At 41.7% G+C, this 24,602-nt stretch overlaps 1 long non-coding RNA gene across 2 annotated transcripts in view; it reads right to left on the bottom strand.

The window, feature by feature from the left end:
* Positions 1 to 1,636: 1,636 nt before the first annotated feature.
* The window catches only part of LOC114678347 (uncharacterized), a 62,679-nt gene continuing 39,713 nt past the window's right edge, over positions 1,637 to 24,602 (bottom strand). Inside the window, exons 2-4 of one of the 2 annotated variants that reach the window (XR_013417215.1) lie at positions 22,121 to 22,202; positions 21,759 to 21,812; positions 1,637 to 2,144 (exon numbers count right to left, since the gene is read on the bottom strand). This is a non-coding gene — a long non-coding RNA (uncharacterized LOC114678347). Of the gene's footprint in view, positions 2,145 to 19,968; positions 21,813 to 22,120; positions 22,203 to 24,602 lie in introns of those variants that run through there. The other variant, XR_013417214.1, reaches the window with a different exon arrangement.

Below are 24,602 nucleotides of genomic sequence, written 5' to 3'. Positions count from 1 at the left end.
AGAGTTATGAGCAAGGTTGTCCCTGAGACCTCAGACCTGTAGAGATACCAGCATGCAGCAACAACCTGGGAAAGCTGTAGGCATGTAATTTCAGTGCATGAGATCTGAAGCATTAGCAAAGCTATGGGGATGGGGCGGGGCTACTCTGGGGACTTGGGGCCCAACCCCTGCCCCAGTGTGTCTGGAAGGTAAGATATGAAGTCGAAGAAGATTATTCTAAGCTTTAAAATTTAATGTTGCCTGCTCTGTTGTGTTTTGGACTTACTTGGAATGTGTTACTCCTTTCTTCTTTTCCATTCTCCATTTTGGAATGGAAACGTCTTTCCTGTGCCTATCCCATCACAGTATTTTGGAAATACATAACTTGTTTGATTGCACAGGCTCACAGTTGGAGGGAAATTTGCCTCAGGATGAATCATACCTTGAGTCTCACCCACATGATGTTTAGATGAAACTTTGAACTGGACTTTAAAGTTGATTCTGGAATGAATTAAGAATTTTGGGAGTTATTGGGATGAAATGAATGTGTTTTGTATATGTGAAGAACATGAATTTTGGGGGATCAGGGATAGAATGCTATTACTTAAATGAGTCTTCTCCAAAATTCAGGTTTTGCCATTGTGATAGTATTAAGAAGTGGGACTTTAAAAGGTGATTGGGCCATGAGGGCTCCTCTGTTGTGAATGGGATTAGGTTCCCTTATAAAGGAGCTTGATGGAGGGAGTTGGCTCTCTCTTGCTCTTTTGTCTTCTGCCACGTGAGAATGCTGCATCTTAATCTTGGACTTCTCAGCCTCAAAAACTATGAGAAACAAATTTTTATGCTTTATAAATCACCCATTCTATGGTATTCTGTTAGAGCAGCACCAAATGAATTAAGACAGGAAAAATTAGAAGTATGGAGCCCTCTTGATGGGATCAGTGACCATATAAGAAAAGGCAGAGAGAGATTGCTTTTTCCCTCTCTCCTCTTCACCATGTGTCACCACAATAAGAAAGTGATCATCTGCAAACCAAGAAGGGGGGCCTTCATTGGACATCTGATCGGATGGCAACTTGATCTTGGATTTCTTAAGCCTCCAAAACTGTGTGAAATAAGTGTTTCTTGTTTAAGCCACCCAGTCTATGGTTGGTTTTTTTTAATAGAAGGCTGAATAGACAAAGACATATTCTGAACCAATATGTCTTTCACCTTCTCACTGATGTTTCTTTTGTCTAGAATCACGTTAATTTCCACCATTATTTAAAAATCCCTCCTTGTACATGATCCCAGCTATTCTCTCCTTCACTCCTTATCTTTGCTGTCACTTGTCATTCTGCCAATTAAATTATTTTAAACAAAACTTGCCACATTTCAGAAGTTAGCCCTCTCAACATTATTTTGATAAAAACATGCCCCACTTTTTGTATTTGTCTGTGCTTATATGACCCACATATCATCTTTTACACATTTATTTAAAAATTAAGTTCAGAGACTTCCTCATGGAGCCAGAAAGGCTTTCTTTACTTCACTCCTGCTACATCCTCAATCTTGATGTTTTCTTCATCAAGGTTCTTCATGGCTATCTTGTGATAGGGAAAGTGTCTGAATTAGTCCATTTTCACACTGCTATAAAGAACTACTTGAGACTGGGCAATTTATGAAGAAAAGAGGTTTAATTGACTCACAATTCTGCAGGTTTAACAGGAAGGCATCAGGAAACTTACAATCATGGTGGAAGAAGAAGGGGAAGCAAGCACATCTAACCATGGCACAAGCACATCTTACCATGGCAGAGCAGGAAGGAAAGAGACATAGCACAAAGTGGGGAAGTTTCACACACTTGCCAACAACCAGATCTCATGAGAACTCACTATCATGAGAAAAAAAAGGGGGAAGTCTGCCCGAGTGATTCAATCCCTCTCACCAGGTCCCTGCCCTGACATGTGGGGATTACAATTTGAGATGAGACTTGAGTGGGGACACAAAAACAAACCATATCATTCTGCCCCAGCCCCTCCCAAATCTCATGTCCTTCTCACATTTCAAAACGCTATCATGCCTTCCCAACAGTCCCCCAAAGTCTTAACTCATTCCAGAGTTAACCCAAAATCTCAAGTCCAAATTTTCATCTGAGGTAAGGCAAGTCTTTTCTTCCTATGAGCCTATAAAATAAAAAAAAAAAAAACAAGTTAGTGACTTCCAAGATACAATAGGGGCACAGGCATTGAGTAAATGCTCCCATTCCAAATGGAAGAAATTAGCCAAAACAAGGGGGCTTTAGGCCCCATGTGGGTGTGAGACCCAACAGGGCAGTCATTAAATCTTAAAGCTCTGAAATAATCTCCTTTGACTCCATGTCTCACATCCAGGCCCCACTCATGTAAGCGGGGGGCTCCCAAGGCCTTGGGCTGTTCTACTCCTATGGCTTTTCAGGGTACAGTCCCTGCAACTGTTTGTATAGGATGACATTGATTGCCTGCAGGCACACGGTGCAAGCTGTCAGTGGATCTACCATTCTGGGACCCAGAAGGCAGTGGCCCTCTTCTCACAGCTCCACTAGGCAGTGCTCCAGGGGGGGGACTCTGTGTGGGGTATCCAACCCCACATTTCCCCTCCACGCTTCCCTAGTAGAGGTTTTTCATGAGGTCTCTGCCCCTACAACAGGTATTTCCATACATCCTCTGAAATCCAGGTGGAGATTCCCCAACCTCAACTCTAGCTTTCTGCACACATACACACCACACACACACACGCCCAACAGCACATGGAAGCCACCAAGTCTTAGGACTTTTATCCCCTGAATCAATGACCCAAATTGTACCTTGGCCCCTTTTAGCTACAGTGGGAGCTGGAGCAGCTGGGATACAGGATGTCATATCTTGAGGCTTCACAGAGCAGCTGGCCTCTGGGACTGGCCCATGAAGGTATTTTTTCCCCAGGCTTCAGGGCTTGTGATGGGAGGAGCTGCAGCAGAGGTCTCTGAAATATCCTGGAGACCTTTTCTTTATTGTCTTGGCTATTAACATTCAGCTTCTCTTTAGTTATGCAAATTTCTGCAGCCACCTGAATTTCTCCTCAGCAAATGGGTTTTTCTTTTCTACCACATGGTCAGGCTGCAAATTTTCCAAACTTTTATGCTCTGCTTTCCTTTTAAACATAAGTTCTAATTTCAGACCGTCTCTTTGTAAACACATATGACCATGTGAACCCTGAGTACCTGAGACAGGTCTCAGTTAATTTAGAAAGTTTATTTTGCCAAGATTGAGAACACACACCCATGACACAGCTTCAGGAGGGCCTGATGACATGTGTCCAAGGTGGTCGGGATACAGCTTGGTTTTATACATTTTACAGAGACATGAGACATCAATTAATATATGTAAAATGTACATTGGTTCAGTCCAGAAAGGCAGAACAACTCAAATAGGGAGGGTGCTTCCAGGTCACAGGTAGATGAGAGACAAACTGTTGTATTCTTTTGTTTCTGATTAGCCTTTCCAAAGGAGGCAATCAGATACGCATTTATTCTCAGTGAGCAGAGGAATGACTTTGAATAGAATGGGAGTCAGGTTTGCCCTAAGTAGTCCCCAGCTTGACTTTTCCCTAACTTAGTAATTTTGGGGCCCCAAGATTTATCTTCCTTTCACAACTTATACTGTTAGGAGCAGTCAGACCACATCTTGAATGCCTTGCTGCCATGAAATTTCTTTTGCCAGATACCCTAAATCATCTCTCTCAAGTTCAAAGTTCTACAGATCACTAGGGTAGGGGCAAAATTCCACCAGTCTCTTTGCTAAAGCAAAGCAAGAGTGCCCTTTACTACAGTTCTCAATAAGTTCCTTATCTCCTTATAAGACCACCTCACCCTGGATTTCACTGTCCACATCAGTGTTACCATTTTGGTCACAACCATTCAGCAAGTCTCTAGGAAGTTCTAAACTTTCCCACATCTTCCTGTCTTCTTCTGAGTGCTCCAAACTGTTCCAACCTCTGCCCATTACCCAGTTCTAAAGTCGTTTCCACATTTTCAGGTATCTTTATAACAATGTCCCACTTTCCTGGTACCAATTTTTTTGTATTAGTCTATTTTCACACTGCTATAAAGAACTACCTGAGACTGGGTAATTTATGAAGAAGAGAGGTTTAATTGACTCAAAATTCTGTAGGCTTAACAGGAAACATGACTGAGAGGCCTCGGGAAACTTACAATCACTGTGGAAGGAGAAAGGGAAGCAAGGCACATCTTCCCATGGTGGAGCAGGACAGAGTGCAAGCAAAGGGGAAGTGCCGCCCACTTTCAAACGACTAGATTTCATGAGAACTCACTCACTATCACGAGAACTGCAAAGAGGAAGTGTGCCCCCACGATTCAATCACCTCCACCACACCCATCTCCTGACACGTGGGGATTATATTTTGAGATGTGATTTGGATGGGAACGCAGAGTCAAAAAATATCAGCCCCCATCCTCCCTAAGCTGGATTTTTTTCTTTTCCTTTCTGTTTAGTATGTGACTGATATAGTTTGGATATTCGTCCAAGCCCAAATCTAATACTGAAATAGAATCCCCAATGTTAGAGGTGGAGCAGGCCTGGTGGCAAGTGTTTGGATCACGGGGGTGGAACTGTCATGAATAGTTTGGGACATCCTCTTGGTGATAATTGAGCTCTCTCTGAGTTCTCACAAGATCCAATCATTTTAAATGTGTGGTGCCTCCCCCTCTCTCGCTCACTCCTGTCCCCCTTCACCTTCTACATGAGTAAAAGCTCCCTGAGGCCTCCCCAAAAGCCACACAGATGCCATTACCACGATTCCTGCAGAACATGTTCTGCATGCAGAACAATGAGCCAATTAAACCTCTTTTCTTTATAAATTACCCAATCTCTGGTATTTCTTTATAACAGTGCAAAGAATTGCCTAATACACTGACTATGTTATTAGTTATTAGTTCTTTGAGTTTCTAGAGTCTGTATGTACTTGTATATAATCAATATTTCCTTCATTGTTATTATTATTCCAAGATACGTGATCATTTTCTTTCCAGACTCACTTTTACTTCCATGGTCACTTTTAAATTTTTGATTGATACCAAGTGCACAGTTACCATTTCCCTGATTATTCCTGACTTCTGAGAGAGTTCACATTTTCAAAATGGCAATCAAGAATTTGCCTAATAATCTTCTTTGAGCGGACCAAGACTTCCTGCAGAGATCTGCATAGCTGAGGGCCCTCATCACCACTCATTTTTACTGCGCTAGTTGTGTTTGTGCATGTGTATGTGCTTCATTTGCATTGTAATATCTCACTTATTCTGCTATTTAGCTGGATATCGCAGTAAAATTCCACAATTGAAGCATTGGGTTTGCTCTCCCCTCATAGCCTCTCTCAAATAATGATCATTGAACTTACAATTTCATATTCATGGATTTACATCCAGATATACATCTTATCGGCATGCAATGCTGACCTCCGTTCTCCTACTATACATGTTTCTTTTGAAGAATGTCCTCAGTCATTCTTCAAAATGGACAATGAAATGTCCTACCCATGGACAATGAAAATGAAATCCTAAAGCCCCTCAACCAACTGAATGAAAACCATGTTGGCCAAAGGGACCCGAGAGAAACCTTGAAAACTGAGTTCCCAGCCATGCTGGGATGGGAGGTCAGACATACCTCATTATATTTTCTCCTTGGGTCTTCCCTAAGGGTTAAAAAGAAAGAAACTAGCCCTTTGGAAAGACTTGCTGCATCTCTGATATCAACCAACTGCCTAGCGCTACCTCCCCCTTTTGCAGTTTTAACAAAACAACTGACCAGCATTCCTTCCTGATAGGCCAATGACAAGGAGTGGTTCTGGCTGGTTAAGGGAGGATGTGCAGTGAGGGTTTTTGTGTCCTCCGCTTCACGCTTTGACATCAGAGGGCTGAAAACGCCTCCCTTGGATCATGCTACCACTACCATTTTTTTTTTTTAACATGGGTCTCAAGGAGAGGCTTCAGCTCAGTTGTAAATGCACATATTTTTCGTTTCATAAATATTCATGATTCCTCATGTAACTAATTAAATACGTATATTTGCCCACCTGATTCAGCACAAATCTCTGTCTTATTCTTCTCACCCTTGAGGTGTCTGTTTCTGGCTTCTGGCCAGAGGCTACACCACCCAGCCTGTCAGAATGGCCACCCTGTAAGCTCCAACCCTTATTGAAAAATAAGGTTCTTACTTTTACACTGTTGGTGGGATTGTAAACTAGTTCAACCATTATGGAAAACAGTATGGCGATTCCTCAAGGATCTAGAACTAGATGTACCATATGACCCAGCCATCCCATTACTGGGTATATACCCAAAGGATTATAAATTATGCTGCTATAAAGACACATGCACACGTATGTTTATTGCAGCACTATTCACAATAGCAAAGACTTGGAATCAACCCAAATGTCCATCAGTGACAGACTGGATTAAGAAAATGTGGCACATATACACCATGGAATACTATGCAGCCATCAAAAAGGATGAGTTTGAGTCCTTTGTAGGGACTTGGATGCAGCTGGAATCCATCATTCTTAGCAAACTATCACAAGAACAGAAAACCAAACACCGCATGTTCTCACTCATAGGTGGGAACTGAACAATGAGATCACTCGGACTCAGGAAGGGGAACATCACACACCGGGGCCTATCATGGGGAGGGGGGAGGGGGGAGGGATTGCATTGGGAGTTATACCTGATGTAAATGACGATTTGATGGGTGCAGCACAGCAACATGGCACAAGTATACATATGTAACAAACCTGCACGTTATGCACATGTACCCTACAACTTAAAGTATAATAATAATAAATAAATTTAAAAAAAAAAAAGAATAGAAAAAAAAAAAAGAAAAATAAGGTTCTTTTTTCCAAATGTATAAACCTCATTCTTCAAAAGACGGTCATATTACAGTTATTGTTTTGGTCCTTAATACAGATTATACTTATTTCCTTGTGTTAAGATTTTAATGTCATTTTGTCATATTATGCCATTTATTTACAATTTGTTTTATATAATGATACACATAGCATATGATACTCATTTATAATACACACAAACAGGAGCATATTGAGATTCTGACTCAACACCTCACCTTCGTGGGAGAAGTAGAGGCCTGTAACAATTTATAATTGTTGTAACTCTTAAAGGAAAGGGGTCCCAATCCAGACCCCAAGCGAGGGTTCTTGGATCTTGCACAAGAAAGAATTCAGGGCAAGTCCACAGTGCAAAGTAAAAGCAAGTTTATGAAAAAAGTACAGTGATGAAAGGACAGCTACTTCCTAGACATAGTAGGACAATCCTAAACGTAAAAGGAAGAACAAATTTACCCCAGGTACAATGCTTGTATATATAGGGAGATGTGCTCTGCTACAAGGGTTTATGATAAAAAATTAGTTTTCTTAATTACTATATTTTGCAAGAATTGATATTATTATCTTTAAAGCAAAATTAGGAATGCCTTCATTCGCAAGATATTGGGATATTAGGACACTCCCAAGTCCAAGTCTGTTTAGTAAACTTTACTAATCTGCTCCCTTAACCATAAACATCTAGAGGCTAGGAATACCTTTCTTTCTGAGAACACAGCCCAGGAAGTCTCAGCCCCATTTTCCCAACCCTCACTCAAAATGGAGTTGCTCTGGTTTGAATGCCTCTGACATATCTCCCCATCCCTTTACCAGAGGACCTTTAATCCTAAGGGTTGCAGAGGGATGAAGATCCATCTCCTGTAACTTCTTCAGGCTGAATAGGGGCAATGATATGCCTGCCTAACTATTAGGGTCTCTTGTATTCAGGGTAGAGAGAAGCTGAGTCAGAGAGTGTTGGTATGGTGGTCATTCATAACTCCAAGTTCTGACAAAAGGTGATATCTGAAAGATTAATAAGTGTCCAATTTAAGAAAGTGTTGAGTGAGTGTGTCTTGCATTCCTACACAAAGAGTACAACCGCAATATATCCCACAACGGCAAAGCAAAATAAGTAAAATCATTCCAAGGAAACTAAACAGAAAGGCTTTCCAAGAACTGGGCAGTTCTTGGAACCAAGCATATATAGGGTCAACTGATAGTGCATCAATGGCATAGATATGAGTATCTGCAGCTTTCATAGCCTGGGTAATATTATGTGAATAGTTTGGAGCATACACACAACATTCAGTTTTGATCAAAGCACAAGTTCCCCCTTGGGCCGCTGTTAAAATGTCCACATACCTAACAGTTTGTCTGATTACGTAGAGAGGCTAAAGTCTATGCCCATCAGTAAATAAGTAACTGTCTGCATGATTCCAACTTATATCTAGGGGAGGAGACCACTCCTCATATCATCTTATGCCCAATTTCTGCCTCCAAAGAAAGAAGTAAAAACTAAAAGGCAGAAATGAAATCCACAGGCAGATAGCCCGGCACCACACTCTGGGCCTGGTAGTTAAAGATCGACCCCTGACCTGATTGGTTATATTATCTATAGATTACAGACATTGTATAGAAATGCACTGTGAAAATCCCTATCTTGTTTTGTTCCAGTCTAATTACCGGTGCACGTAGCCCCCAGTCACATACTCCCTGCTTGCTCAATCAATGATGACTCTCTCACATGCACCCCCTTAGAGTTGTGAGCCCTTAAAAGGGACAGGAATTGCTCACTCAGGGAGCTCAGCTCTCGAGACAGGAGTCTTGCCGATGCCTCCGGCCGAATAAACCCCTTCCTTCTTTAACTTGGTGTCTGAGGAGTTTTGTCTGCCACTCGTCCTGCTACATATCCAAAGGTAGAATGCCAATCCATATCTTTATGTTACCCATCCCTTTCATTTTTTCTGAATGGGAGTCAGAGGTCACTGATTGGCTCACAGGAATAAACAGGATCAGTCTCTTGTGTTCTGTTGGCCTGTGGGACTTCATAAGAGACAGGTTTAATTTGAGATAAGTGGACCCAGCTGTTTATTCCCAGAAGTTTAACTGCAGTTGGGATGCTAAGGAGAACTTGCTGGGGTCACTTACATTTTGGAGAAAGCTGACCTGCTGGGATCCTTTCCTCCAACTTTTTAATAGGATGCAGTCTCCCAACTGGGTTGTCACAACCAGCTTAGTTCTTCCTTCATGGGGAAAGGGTGTCTTTGATTTCCATATTCAAGGAGTGCGTTTTGCACTTGTCCTAAGTTAATCACATAATTCTACAGCTTGAAATTATCTATGTCTATTAAGAGGACTGTAGTTAAGAAAGGCCTTCCATACATTATTTCGAAAGGGCTGAGCTGCAGATTTCCCTTACGGACCACTCGAACCTATAATAAGGCTACAGGCAATAAAGACAGTCTGATTTCTGATGTCTCTTGGCATAGTTTAGCAAAAGTCCTTTTTAGAGTTTGACTAGCTCTTTCTACTTTTCCCGAAGACTGTGGCCTCCATAGTAAGTGAAGGCGGTACTGAATTCCTAGGGCTGAAGATATGTTTTGGTTAATTATCACTGTGAAAGATAGGTCACTGTCACTCTGTAAGCTCCTAGGCAGCCCAAATCTAGGAATTATTTCCTTTAGTAGGAGTTTAGAAACCTCATTTGCCTTTTCAGACTGGGTAGGAAAAACTTTGATCCAACCCGTAAAGGTGTCAACAAATATTAATAAATATTTAAACCCTTTAGATGTGGGCATCTGAGTATAGTCTGTTTACCAGTCTTCATCAGGGTATGTTCCCCTATGCTGAACAGGCCTTACTAGAGGAGGAGGTAAAGACTGATTATTTAGGTTATTCCAGGCACGCAGTTCACAAGCCTGAGTTACCCACTTTATTGTTTTAAGTAAGCCTTTTCCTATAAAAAGCTGGGACATTAATTGAAATAGGGAATCTCTTCCCAAATGAGTACATTCATGCAAATGTTAACTATTTTTCACTGATGAGCACCTGGTATTAACAGTTTGTTTTCATTGATAAACCAGCCAGAAGGATCTTGCATTATACCCTGGCCTTTAGCCCATTCTTGTTCCTCTTTAGTATACCTAGGTTCTGTCATTATCCTGGCTTGGGGCATTAGCATGCGGACAAGCCCAACTAGCTCCTTTAACGCTGCTGCCTTAGCAGCTGCATCTGCAAAAGAATTTCCCTTAGCCTCCCTTAGAGTCTCCTTTTTGATGTCCTCTGCAATAAATTACAGCTTCTTCCTTGGGCAGGAAAACAGCACCCAGTAGATTTAGAATTTCTAACTGATGTTTTATAGGAGAACCCTTAGCAGTTAAGAGTCCCTGTTCCTTCCAGATAGCAGCATGAGCATGAAGTACCAGAAAGGCATACTTAGAATCAGTATAAATGTTAATTCTTAAGTCCTTTCCCAATTGCAGGGCTCTAATAACAGCTATTAATTCTGCCCTTTGAGCTGAGGTAGAAGCTAGTAAGGCCTAAGATTCAGTTACCTGGTGTTCACTGACAACAGCATACCCAGCTTTCCTGTTTCCCTGGTGCACAAAGCTACCTCCATCTGTAAACCATTCTACCTCAGGATTACCTAGAGGCTCATCCTTTAAATATGGATGACTGGAGTAAACTTGCTCCATAACTTGTATACAAGAATGATCTAGGGCACCTGTGGATTCAGGCAAATAGATGCTGGATTCAAAGTTTGACATACTTTAAGTCTTATATCAGGAGCATCTAGCAACAAAGCCTGATATTTACTCGAAGGAAAGGAGAAGGAGGAATTTCTTGTTTACCTGTGATTTCCAAAAGATACTACTGTTTGCAGTTGAGTCAACAAATCCCTTCCCAACAAGGGAATGGGGCATTCAGGAGAAAACCAAACTCCCTGAAGATCAGCTTAGAGGATAGGTAAAATGATGTCTATGGGCTTGTCCATCTATCCCCTTGACCATACAGTTTTGGGGTGACAGAAGCCCATTATAATGGGTCAAAACAGAGTAAGCAGTCCAGAAGGAAGTTAATGTTCTTACCTGCCATGTCAAGGGTTACCAAGGCTCATCCGGAGATATGTTGTCCAACAGGAGCTGTGACGGAACATCCTGGGCCCTGTCACTCTTGGGCTTGCCTGGCTATTTCGGCCATCATTGGTTTGGGTGTCGATGGCTCCCTTCAGGATGCCAGGCAACCCCTCTTCCAGTGGCCAGTTTTTTTATAGTGTATACACTGATTTATGCTCAAGGTGCAGTGACTTAGATGCCCAGCTTTGAGCTTCCCACCTTTCAGTTCCCCTTGTTCAAGCCAAGAGCCAGGAGGGTAACCCCATGTGGGAAGTGAGCTTAAGGCTGCAGCCAAGAGCTGCACGTTGTGGGAAGTTCCTCTTGCTCTTTCGGCTTCCTCTGCTTTGTCCCTGTCATTAAAAACTAAAAATGCCATATCCAAAAGCTGTCCTATAGGAGTTTGGGGACCATAGCTGCTTTTTTTCAGTTTCCTATGAGTATCAGGGGCAGAGTAGGTTCTAAAATGTGTTCCCAAAAGGGTTTGTCCTTCCCTTGAGGCAAGATCAGTGTTAGTATATTTCCTGATGGCCTCAACTAAACACCCTTGAAACAAAGCTGGATTCTCCTCTTTACCCTGAGAAATTTCCTTAACCTTTTATTAGTTAACAGGCTTTTTCATACACTTCTTCATCTCTTCCAACAAACAAGTGACCCTATGATTTCTCCTCTCCAAGTCCTCACTGCTCCGTTAATAGTTCCACTCTGGATCTTGATCTGGAACTCCTGTACCTCCTGCTTAATATATCGTATGGTTCAGGTTGCGAGCCAATACCTCATCTGCATGGGTCCTAGCTGTACCAAAAATGCATTGTTTCCCTTCCACTGTACAACACAGAGACAACAAAACATGCAGATCCTGCCAAATTAAACCATAGGTCAGAGTTAATTTCTCAAACTTACCTATGAATTTTATTGGATCTTCAAAAAAATGACCAAATTTCTCTTTACATAGAGCCAAATCAGACATGGAAAAGGGAACATGTACTCTCACAATGCCTTCTTCCCCATTTGCCACCTCCAAGTGGACAAAGGTTTGGCTTTGGAGGTTGACAGGAGGCTCCACTATAAGTAGTACTCACTGGGCTAAGTTCCTTAGGGAGTGGTGGGTGGGTGTAGAGTGGGACTAGATGGGTACAAAGGAGGGGATGAATGGTTCTCAATACAACTTTCAGGTGGACTACAGGGAGAAAGGACCAACACATCTGAACCTTCAGAGTTGACAGAAGGAAGTGTTGCTCCACCCGAAACTGCCCGCCAACTCTGGGGCGGGAGGGCAGTGCGTGGGGCGGGGTGGATGTTGCATTAAAGGATCATCTAGTATGTCCAGCTCTTTTTCTTCTTTTCCTCTCATCAAACATGTTCCACATTATCCATATAATATTAGTGAGCTGAGACATGAATCTTAAATAAATCACAAGGACTTTGACAAAAATGTTGAATAAGGAAAAGGAAATGAAGAGGATTTAGATGGGAATGACCAGAGTAAGCAAGCAGGTTCTGGCCAATAGTGGCAGTGTGGATTGGACAAGTAAAGCTGGTTTGCCCGAATCCAGGAAAGGAAAGAAGCTTTTCATGTGCAAAATGAGACAAACAGCAGAGAAAAGTCCCCTGATTTCCATCCCAGTGCTTCTCAATCACACATAGTCTGCATAGCAGCAACAAAACATAGCTACATCTATCTGATCTTATTGCTCATAGCTGTTAAATATCGATCTCAATCAGCAATTTTAGAGATGAAGCATTCAATGATTTTTGTCCCAATGTTTCACAAGCGAGTGGACAGAAATCAGGAGTCACATAGGAAATGAGTAAGGTAAAATCCCTAAGACTAGTTAAATAAAGTCTCCTGAAAATGACACTGAAACACAGACAGCAACCAAGACATTGATTTATGCAGCAAGGATGACAAGGCAGATTAATATGAAGAGCATAGCTTGAGGTGCCAAACCCATTTTCAGCCAAGAAGGACTTTACTTAGAGGAGCCTCTAACCCCCTAAATCTTAGAAGGGACTCTAACCTTCCTAAGTTGGGCCTCTAATCCGAGGTCAGTTAAGCGTCCTTGCCTTTTTGTTAAGAGGGGCCTCCAATCCACTCGGTCTTAGGAGAGACTCTACCTACCCTAAGTTGGGCCTCTAACCCCATCTCATTCTTTACCCAGGTACCCCACCACTTATCCAAAGTCATCCAATCAGTGCTGCAGTCTATTTCGTTTGGGTTGGGGGGGTTTCTTCTGTGGTCTCCAGAAATATGTTACAGGAAAGGGGTCCCAATCCAGACCCCAAGAGAGGGTTCTTAGATGTCATTCAAGAAAGAATTCAGGGAGAGTATACAGTGCAAAGCAAAAGCAAGTTTATTAAGAAAGTACAGTGATGAAAGGAGAGCTACTCCACAGACACAGTAGGATGCTCCTGAAAGTAAGAGGAGGAACACATCCACCCTAGGTACGATGCTTGTATATCATGAGGAGATGTGCTCTGCTACAAGGGTTTGTGATAAAAAATTAATTTTCTTAGTTACTATATTTTGCAACAATTGATGTTATTATCTTTAAAGCAAAATTAGGAATGCCTTTGTTCTCCAGATATTGGGATATTAGGATGCTCCCAAGTCTGGGTCTGTTTAGTAAACATTATTAATCTGTTCCCTTAACGGTAAACATCTAGAGGCTAGGAATACCTTTCTTTCTGAGAATGCAGCCCAGCAAGTCTCAGCCTCATTTTCCTAGCCCTCACTCAAAATGGAGTCGCTTTGGTTAGAACACTTCTGACATAACTATTAGCAATACATTTCAGACATAGAAACTCATAACTGGCTCTAGTATAGATAACATCAGCCCTAGGGTTTATACAATAGCTTGGACTCTATCTCTTTATGCCTCACAGAAATGACTTAATTGACATGATATGGATAACTTGAAACTAATGTAACTTAAAAAAAACTCACAAAATTTATTTTGTATTGAAACCACCTTCACAAAATTATGACTGAGACAGTGAAAAAGATTTAACTTAATCAACTCCATCTTGCCTCTAATCTCCAAGTTGTCCTTGTTCATTCCTGGGTGTATGCTGAACTAACTTTGGGAGAAATTTAGTTTATAGTTTAAACAAAGACGGTAACAGCCCTTTCCCAAAGCATGCCTCCTTCTTGCCTGGGGACTAGATTGCCTTTGTAGGACTAACACTAGCCACAAGATTAGAATTTATGGTTTAGGAGGCAGGCAGTTGGAGGCTACAAGATTCTGACCCTCACTAAACTGCTCCTAAGATCAGTGCTTAAGATATTTTGCAGACCCTGCACTTGACAGATCAGCTGGCACCACTCAGATTGGCTCATCTGATCTTGTAACCCCACTCAGGAAATGACTCAGTGCCAGAAGACAGCTTAAACTCCCTATGATTTCATCCCTGACCAATCAGCACTCCTGGCTCACAGGCTTCCCCCCATCCACCAAGTTGTCCTTAAAAACTGTGCTCCCTGAATATTCGCGGAGACTGATTTGAGTACTATAAAACTCCGATCTCCCACACAATTGGCTCTGCATGAATTACTTTTTCTCTACTGCAATTCCCCTGTCTTGATAAATGAGCTCTGTCTAGGCAGTGGTCAAGGTGAACCCACTGGGCACTATAGTATTGTTAATAACAAAATATACCTTACCTCATGATAAATTAAGATACACTGATGTATAACTGAAGAACTGCTCTGTACCTTGGTATCCAAAACCATGAATATTATTCTTGACCTACTTCCTTATTAGTTTCACCTGAAAATTATGAGAACTTCTTCCTTTTTCACGTGTTCTTCTTGTATGCCACTGATTACCCCTGCCTCCATTATCCATTACCCTCTTTTCAATGTTAGTAACATAATGTCCTCCAAGATTTCAGCTGGGCACATGGCTGCCCAGCTGGACTACATTTCCCAGCCTCCCATGAAGCTAGGTGTGGTCATGTGACTGGGTACTGGCCAATTAAATGTGAGCAGAAGTTACGTTACTAACATCTATGCTAAATTTCAAATAAAGTAATTATTTGCATTTGGTACCAGTTTTAGACCCAGGCAACAGGATTGCCTTCCATGAGGCCTGTACTTTTCAAGGCCCTATCCTGGATGTGTCCCTCCCTATAGGATGAGAATTCTGCAGGACCGAAGGGACCTTTGTTCTTCTATTGTCCTTCTAGACCAAGCTTTAAGTCCATGGAACCTTAGAATTCCTTGTCCAAATGTCTCTGAACCTGTTTCCAGAGCCTGCATGAGCTTCTTCTGTGGATCTATCCTCCTGAGTGTAAACCATGCCACCAGTTCATTCACTCCTAGGACGAAGGCTCACTGAGAAACAGCTGTATAGTGGGGAGGTGTACCGACAAAAGAGTGTCTTTACCTTCTGGGCAAGGATGCTGGCAGTGCAGGATGGAGCTGGAGTGGGAGAGGAAATGTGGTCAGCCATAAGCTCAGGGTCAGGTGTGAATTCTCCCTATGCTGTCATATCCAGTTCAGAATTCCAAGAGGTCTGAGAATCCTAAATTTGCCCCTGGATTTCCAGGCAGTTAAGAAGGCATACTGTCAAAATAGTAGGTTCATTGGCAGTGTTTTTGTTTGTTTAATAATTTGGAAGTATTTAGACAAACAGCATGTGCGCCTATAATTGTATCTCTGTCCTGGTCTCCTGAATGCAGAAAAAGGCCTGCTTACACCTTTCTTCCTTTTTTCCTTAGGCTGGAATATAGATGCGTTGCTGACCAGCAAGCTCTGACCTTGTGTGGACAAATACAGTATCTAAAGGGATGGCAGAGCAACCCGTTCAAAGGAACTGACTTCCTGTATGAGCCTGCATTCTAGAGTCACCCCAGCTCTGGAATGCTCATACCTAACTGTTCCCTGGAGAAATGCCAACTTCTCTCTTATTTGAAACACTGCATTTTGGATTTTTTTTTTAATCGGTATGATCTGTATTCTAACCAACACAACGAGTTTCAGTCTCTTCTTCCCACTCTGCACACCACTGGTTCTATTTGAAGACCTTCTTAATAAGATGAATAGATTACTAGTGAAGCACACTCTTTCTACTAAATATAAGATTCACTTTGTCTCATACTAGGTGCTCTACAGTCACACTGCTTGAGTTTGTGTCTCAGCTGTCCTTTCACTTTCTATATGTGACCTTGACAATGTTCGTCAACCTCTCTGTGTCTCATGTTTCTCATTTGTAAAATGGAGATTAAAATAGTTTCTTCCTTCTCAGGTTGTTGGGAGATTAGATGAGAATCTTAGTCTGTTCAGGTATAACAAAATAATATCAACTGGGTGGCTTATAAACAGTAGAAATTTCTCATAGATCTGGAGACTGTAAGTCCAAGATTAAGGCACCAGCAGTTTCAGTATCTGGTAAAGACTGGCTTTCTGGATCATAAACAGCAGTCTTCTCACTGCATCTTCACATGGTGGAAGAGCTGAGGGAGCTCTCTGAGGTCTCTTTCATAAGGGCACTAATCCCATTCATGAGGGCTTTACCACCATGATGTAATCACCTCCCAATGACCCCACCTCCAAATGCTATCACATTAGACATTAATTATTAGCATGAATTTGGGGGGAAACAAACATTCTGTCTATACATGCACAAGACCAAGAACAATATCTGGGAAAAGTAGGTTATCAATAAATTTACAATTTTTTATTATTATTTGTTTCAACTGGCTTTCATTTTTTATTAGATTGTGCTACAGTAACAAACAGTTCCCAAATCTCAGTGACTTACAACAAAAAACTTATCTCCTTGCTCACCTTGGATGGGAACTACAGTTCTGTTTCAGATACCTCCTTCTTTCCATGATCAGGCTGTTTGAGACACTGGTGTTCTTGTGGAGGAGGTAAAATAAATAAATAAATATAGATAGATATAGATATATCTTGATATCCCTACGGTAGAGAAGCATAACCCACTCACATAGAGAGGTAGTGAAAAGTGGAAAATAATAATGCAATCTACCACATTCTCAATCTAGTGCCAAAGCTGTGGTGCATAAAACCACATTCTTTGATAGCTGCGATTTTGCTGGCTCAACACCACACCTTCTTAACTTCCAAAGTGACAAATAGAGGGAAAGATGTTTGATCCATCTGTGCCCCTGATTTTCCACGTCCCTGATATTTCTACCCCTGTTTTAAGTGACCACAACAGCATTTTATATTTTTTCTTTCTTAATCCTTCCTTCTCCTACAACTAGGGAGGCAGGAGAAATGGGTTTGATGGTTTTTAGGCTCCAGGGCCATAGGAAAACTTTGGGGGGTAGATTGTGTTATTGCTCTCAACTCTTTACTCTCCCTTTGTACAATAGAAGTATACATCCTACCTGTTGCCATGAATATTCAGTGTCTCTTATGAGAAAAAAATATGCAGCCCTGTCCTATTGACATAGGGGTTGGCCATGTAACTTGCTTTGGCCAATAAAGCGGAAATAGATATAACTTATGCCACATTTAAACAGAAGCCCTTTGCCATAAGAGTAGCATGTTATAAACAGGGGTTCCTTCAGCCTGTATCCCAAGCGAAGTCACATCCAACAGAAGCAAAGCTTTGTTGCTGCAAACCACAGAGCACTGGGCATCATTTGTTACCATGGCAGACAGAATCAATGTGCCTTTTAATTTAGCACCACCTGTCATCACACACCCACCTCAGTACTTTGAAGATGGGAGGTGCAGAGCTCTATTTCTTGTCCCTCCCTCCCTTAATGGGCATCAGGATTCTTCACTGGGAAAATGTTCCACAGAACATGGGAGCTTAGTTCTTCTGAGTGGCCAGTTTTACCTACTGTGGAAACAGGCTCCTGTGAACAACACCAGCCGTAGTGTCTTCTTCTCTTCCCCTCCAGCATCATATACTCATATTTAATCCTTGATATCAAATTCGATTCTCCCTTGATTTCTTGACATACTGCTTTTTTTTTTTTTTCTATTTCCTGCTTGGATAACTTCTCTCATGCTCTCCAGAAATATTTCATGAACTAACACAAAGAAAGGCAGGTAAGAGGGTACTATAGTGACAAACAGGCAAGACCCTGCCCTCATAGAGCTTACATTCTAGTAGGAAAGACAGACAAGAAATGATAAACAAAAATGCAATGTCAAGTGGTGAGGAGTGCTACCTAAGAAAAATAAATCAATTAAGGCGAATAAGAATGACATGGAGTTTTACCTTAGCCTGGGTGGGCTGGAGCAACTGCATGTGTTAATACACTTTAGCATGGTATCACTCTGTACACACACTGTAGAGCATGTCTTTGGCTAAACCATAGGATGTCGCTAGCAAAAATCCTGAGTGCTGAGCATTTTCAGTATCTTTAGCACATACAATATCAGTCACACCTGAGAATATCCCCCTGTGTTCTACTTGCTGCTTTGAGAACCCCAATGCTGTCTTCTTTCTTAATTGTAGACCAATGTGTTGGTGACTCACCTCAGGTTTGCATATTGCATTGTTTTAAAATATTTCTCTTCGTGCCTCAAATTTAGAAGGGAACTCAAGACAGAAGCGAGGAAACAAGAAATAGGAGAAAATGTTTGTTTGCAATTGGCAAAAGAACAGCCAAGAAAGAGCCTGGGCTGTTGCGCTTTACAACTTTGCTGCCTTCCTCCACCCCTGGGATTGGGGTTCATTTATAACAGGGAAGCAGCTTGATAAGAAGCAAATATGACTAATCTGTAATATTTTATTTACTTTAAAAAAGAAAGAAAGACTAGAACCAAATCTGACTAAACTTAAAACTTACTAATTTTGCATGGTAGAAAGATGAATGTTTGTTATATGGGTCTTTATTCCCTTTTGTGTTTAAAATGTATCTTTAAAAAAAGGTTCTTAAGGAAAAAGAAGAACAGAAGATTCAAAACATTTGGTCAGAACATTTGGTAGCAGCCCTTGCATTACCATGTCAGTCTATGCGTCCCTGAGCAAGTTATTGAAGTTCTCTAAGCCTTGTGATCCTAAGACCCGTGTTTTAGGATGTGGTTAATATTAAATCAGAAAATGTATGCAGAACACCCAGTATTGGACTTAGATGCATATGTTCTTAATTCATGGCAGCCACTATGGCTACTTCCTGATTTCCCAAAATGTGTTTGCTACAGTCTTAAATGTATATTCTCTCCGAAATTCCTGTTGAAACTTAATCCCCATTGTGGTGGTGTATTAGGCTGTTCATATACTGCTAATAAAGACATACCCAAGATTGGGTAATTTATAAAAGAAAGAGATTTAATGGACTCACTGTTCCAGATGGCTGGAGAGGCCTCACAATCATGGCAGAAGAGGAGGGAAGAGTAAAGGATCATCTTATGTGGTGGCAGGAAAGAGAGCTTGTGTAAGGAAACTCCCCTTTATAAGACCATCAGATCTCATGAGACTTATTCACTATCATGAGAACAGCACAGGAAAGACCTGTCCACATGATTCAATTACCTCCCACTGGGTCCCTCCCGTGACACGTGGGAATTATGGGAGCTACAGTTAAAGATGAGATTTGAGTGGAGACACAGTCAAACCATATCAGGTGGTATTAAGAGACAGGGCATTTGGGGAATGAATTAAAGCACTTATAAAAGAGGCTTCAGAGAGTCTTCCATCTCTTTTCCTTCCATCCCCTCTGCCATGTGAGGACACAGCATCCCTTCCCTCCTGAGGATCCAGCCACAAGATGCCATCTTGGAACCAAAGAGACAGGGCCCTCACCAGCCAGCACCTTGATCTTGGACTTCTCAGACTCCAGGACCATGAGAAATAAATTTCTTTTGTTTATAAATTACCCAGTCTGTGGTATTTTGTTATAGCAGCACGAACAGAATAAAGCAGTGTCTATGGAACAATAATATCATAAGAGGTTCCGAGGTATTCTGAGGTCAAGAAAGTTTAGGAAACTATACTTTACATGTCCTTCTTGAAGATTCAGAGAGACATCAGGATATTAATAGCACAGAGAACTTCTACAGTTAAGAAATCTGTTTTGTTTATCTTTGTTTTTTTCATTTACATCAGTGTTTCCCAGGTTTTGAACATGAGACACAGGCCTACAGTACTTTTGCCTAAAAGGAAGAAATGAAGCTACACTTGGGGTTCCTAAACTTTGTGAGAAAGGCTTTGAATTTCTTTTCCTCGAAAAACATGGTGCAGAAGTTGGAGGGGCAACTGCAAGTGACCATATTCTTCCTCACTACTGGGACACGTGGCAACCTGTAGAGAGGGAGGGCTCAAAGCTGCACCTGATATGGAGGCCAACCAATAAAGCCCTGAAGTCTGCTGCTGGGTACTCATTAACTAGTTGGAAAGCTAACCCTGTTATCCTCTACAATTAGAAAATTATGGGCCAGGCCAGGTGGCTCATGTCTGTAATCCCAGCACTTTGGGAGGCTGAGGCGGGCAGATCACCTGAGGTCAGGAGTTCAAGACCAGCCTGGCCAACATAGTGAAACCCCGTATCTATTAAAAATACGAAAATTAGCCAGGCGTGGTGGTGTGCGCCTGTAATCCCAGCTGGAGACTGAGGCGGGAGAACTGCTTGAACCCGGGAGGCAGAGGTTGTAGTGGGCCAAGATCACGCCACTGCACTCCAGCCTGGGCAATAAAGCAAGACTCTGTCTCAAAAAAAAAAAAAAGAAAAAAAAGAAAATTATGTAAAATGTTGATGATCTCACAAAACAAACAAGCAAACACATTTTTATTGACCAGGTATTGTTAGCTACTAATAATTACCCAACAGCCAAAAATCAGCTTCACCCTAAAGTACATCGTGCCCCGTTTTGAAGTGAAGAGACTGTTAATAACAGCCCCATCACAAATCCTATTGGCAGATTGTCCCTCAATATGAAAAGGCCAAATATAGACGAGTTTCATGCTTGAAACTAATGTTTAAGATCTGTTCGAGCACTTAAGCATTTTACCATGAAGACGATATGTCCCCTGTGCGCTAGGCTACATATTCGAGAAGAGCTCAGCCAGAGACGCTGGGAAGAGGCTGAGCAGGGGCTGGAGAAAGTCTGCATTATTACTGGCAGTGTGTCCTGGGGTCCATCAGCTGGGTGTGACCATGGAGGATGCAGACAGACCTTTAAAATCGATGACAGCATGTCTCCAGAGAAGATGAGTAGCCAAGGAGAAAAGCAGCCTGCCCAGAAACCCAGGCAGGAGCCGAAGTGATGGAAGCGATAATATCCCCTTCCTAGAGAACAGGGCTTCTCTATCGTTACGTTTCTTTTCCGTACATTCATGTTTTCTAAAGAAGGCAGGATTGAGAGTGAGAAGAGGTGGAGGGGGTCTTACTGGGTGAGCTGAGGGGGCCTTTTCAGGGTCACGAATTTATTAATTCAGCTCTCCCAGGCCAGATTTCCAACTATAAAATAGGGACAGTAGTAGTATCTACCTAATGGTGCAGATCAGATGAGAGTCTTGCCACAGTACATGGCCTGTAGGAGGAGCTCTGTTAATGTTGCTTAATTTAGACGATGATAGTAGAGTGTTTGCCTCCTTGAGCTCATGTCATATGCTGACCATATTTCGCTTTCTTCTCCTAAGAGGGCCTGTGTCCCAGCAGACGCTTGGCTGAAGCATGCTCATGGTAATTGAATCTAAGGTCTGGTGGTGCTGTGTAAAGAATAACTGATATGCAGAGATTCTGAAGGGAGCTTTGGGAATGGAACATCTGGTTTGGAAAGAAGCCTTGTAGGCCAACCCCCTGTAGGCCAGAGTAGGAGAGGAAAACAGGAAGTTTTATTCATCTTACTTTCTTGGTTTTTCAAGTTGCAGTCTCCAGCTGTTTACATCAACTTTGTTTTTCCTAAAGAGGAGAGAGAGTATAAAGCACTGTAAGTCACAGTCTTTCCATGAAGTAGCCCTTTGTGGAAAATCGGAGTTATTCTTTGACTTGGCTAGTTCATCTTTTATTTTTCTCTTCTTCACCCAAAGCAAATATCTTTTCCCTGGCTTCTTTTCAGGCCCGAATAAGTTGTAGAGAAGGACAAGAGAAAAGAAGTTTGGGGAGAAGAAGGTGGGGAGGAGCAGGAAGGTGAAAGAAGCAAGAGAAAAACCCAGGGGAAGAGGAAAGAAAGGAAAAGAGTTCATACCCCAGAAATTTAAGATACTAACATGTTTCCAGGGTTGGAGAGTCTGCACGTGGATCATTGTGAATTCAGTGGGGCATCACAGACAGGGGTCATTGTCCTCAGAACTGAAGAAGAACAGGAAACAAACCCACAAAAATGAAGACTATGCGTTTCTTGAAAATAAATTATATTCAACTTATTGACAAATATCACTGCAAACACTTAACGTGACATTTTCTAATCTTCCTGTTAACCTCATATCTCTTCCCTCTAGGGTCCGGGTGAATGAATAGTCTCTGGTGCTAGATTACAAGGGTTCAGACCCCAACAGGGCTACTCGCCAGTCAGGTGACCTTAGGCAAACCGCTTAACTCTCTGGGCCACAGTTGATTCATTTGTAAATGGGGATGATGATGATGGTGATGATGATGGTGATAACTTACCTACAGCCTAGGCTATCCTGAGGATTAAATAAGTTAACATATGTAAAGTGCCTGGGCACAGGGCAAGTGCTATATGAATGTTAACTATGATTATTCTGGCCACTCTGCTGAGATACTTGAATCCTACAACACAAAGTGGCATGCACTCTTTTTTCATAGCACTTACTGTATGCTTTGAACACTTCATATATAAAGACACCATTTTATGCCCTAGGAGGCAGGTACATTATGAATATGACCCATATTATAGATGAGGAAACTGAGGCACAAAGAGATTAAGTAACATGCTTAATTTCCTGTATCTCATAAATGACAGAGTTGACTTAAACCTAGGTAGTTTAGCTCTAGAGAAGGGGTCAGCAAATGAGGGCCTGCCACCTGGCTTTGTAAAAAAAGCTTTATTGAACCAAGGTTATTCCCAATCATTTATATATCATCTGGCTGCTTTTGCATTAAAATGGCACATTTGAAAATATTTGTTATCTCGTCTTTTTACACTAAACTTTTGCTGACTCCTCCTGATCTACACACTCTAACCACACTTGTAGCTATTAAGGTAGGGTTGCCAGATTTAGTAAACTAAAATATGGGATGATCAGCTAGATTTGAACTGCAGGTAAACAATGAAGAGTTTTTTTTTTCAGTATAAGCATATCTCATGTAATGTTTGGTAACTCTACATTAAGGTAACCTGCCTCTCTGATCTACCTTTGAATACATGGCCAACATTTTTCAGAAACCAAGTTCCCTTTATCTCTTCTGAATCATGGTGAGCTAGAGCTGCAAGGGACCTAAGATGGTCAATAACTTGCCCAGCATCCACTCAAGACTTCATGACAAAGCCGACCTGGAACTGTCTCTTTGTATAACAGGTGGCCTTGTTAAAGTTTTTAAAGTGTGGTGGTGGTGGGGAAGTATGATGTTTGTGGAAAAGACCTGGACCAGAAGCATGGCTGAGCCTAGGAACAATCATGACACAGAAAGTCACCTCTGTTAAGCACAGACAGACAAAACCACATGATCTCACTTATATGTGCAGTGTAAAAAGGTTGAACTCACTGGAACAGAGAGCAGGATGGTGGTTACCAGCGACTGGGGGTGGCAGTGGTTAGGAAGATACAGATGTTGGTCAAGGGATACAAAATTTGAGTTAGACAAGCAGAATGAGTTCTAGCGATCCATTGCACAACGTGGTGACTACAGTTAATAACAATATATCATATACTTGAAAATTGCTAAGAGAGTAGATTTTAATTGTTCTCGCCAAAAGTAAGTAAGTATATAATGTAACACATATGTCAATTAGTTTGATTTAACCATTCCACAATGTATCTGATATGGTTTGGCTATATGACCCTGCCAGATCTCATGTTGAATTGTAATCCCCAATGTTGGAGGTAGGGCCTGGTGAAAGACGTTTAGGTCATAGGGCCAGATCCCTCATGGCTTGGTGCTGTCCTCATGATATTGAGTGAGATTTCCTAAGATCTTGTTTTTGTAAAGTGTGGCACCTCCCCATCCCCCAACTCTCTCTTGCTTCTCCTGTGCCATGTGAGATGCTGGCTCTCCCTTTGCCTTCTGCCATGAGTAAAAGCTTCCTGAGGCCTACCCAGAAGCCAAGCAGATGCCAACACCATGCTGCCTGTACAGCCTGTGGAACTGAGAGCCAATTAAATCTCTTTTTTTTTTTTTATTAATTACTCAGTCTCAGGTATTTCCTTATAGCAATGCAAGAATGGCCTAATATAGCATCTCTGTTTCAAAACGTGATGTTTTACACTATAAATATATACAATTTTTGTCAATTTAAAAATAAATTTTAAAAGGAAGGAAAAAAAGAGACAGTCATCTCGTGACTTCCTGTCCACTGGTCACCTCACCAGCCTCAGTTTCCCCATCAGCAGACTTGATGTACATCTTTACAGCTGACGTTGCCTGAAACCATCTTAACTGCTTCCTTTCAGCTTCTGTGAAGTATAATAAAACCAGCAATGCTCTTCCCAGATGAACTGAGACTTCTCTTCTCCCTCCTGTGAGCTGGAAAAAGTCTTGGAGATTGGAAAGAAGCAATTCAGAGTCAGA

The sequence above is a fragment of the Macaca mulatta genome, chromosome 5, assembly GCF_049350105.2.
Source record: "Macaca mulatta isolate MMU2019108-1 chromosome 5, T2T-MMU8v2.0, whole genome shotgun sequence".
Lineage (NCBI taxonomy): Eukaryota > Metazoa > Chordata > Mammalia > Primates > Cercopithecidae > Macaca > Macaca mulatta.
The sequence above is the reverse complement of the archived record's forward strand: the minus strand, read 5'-3'. Positions and strand labels throughout refer to the sequence as shown.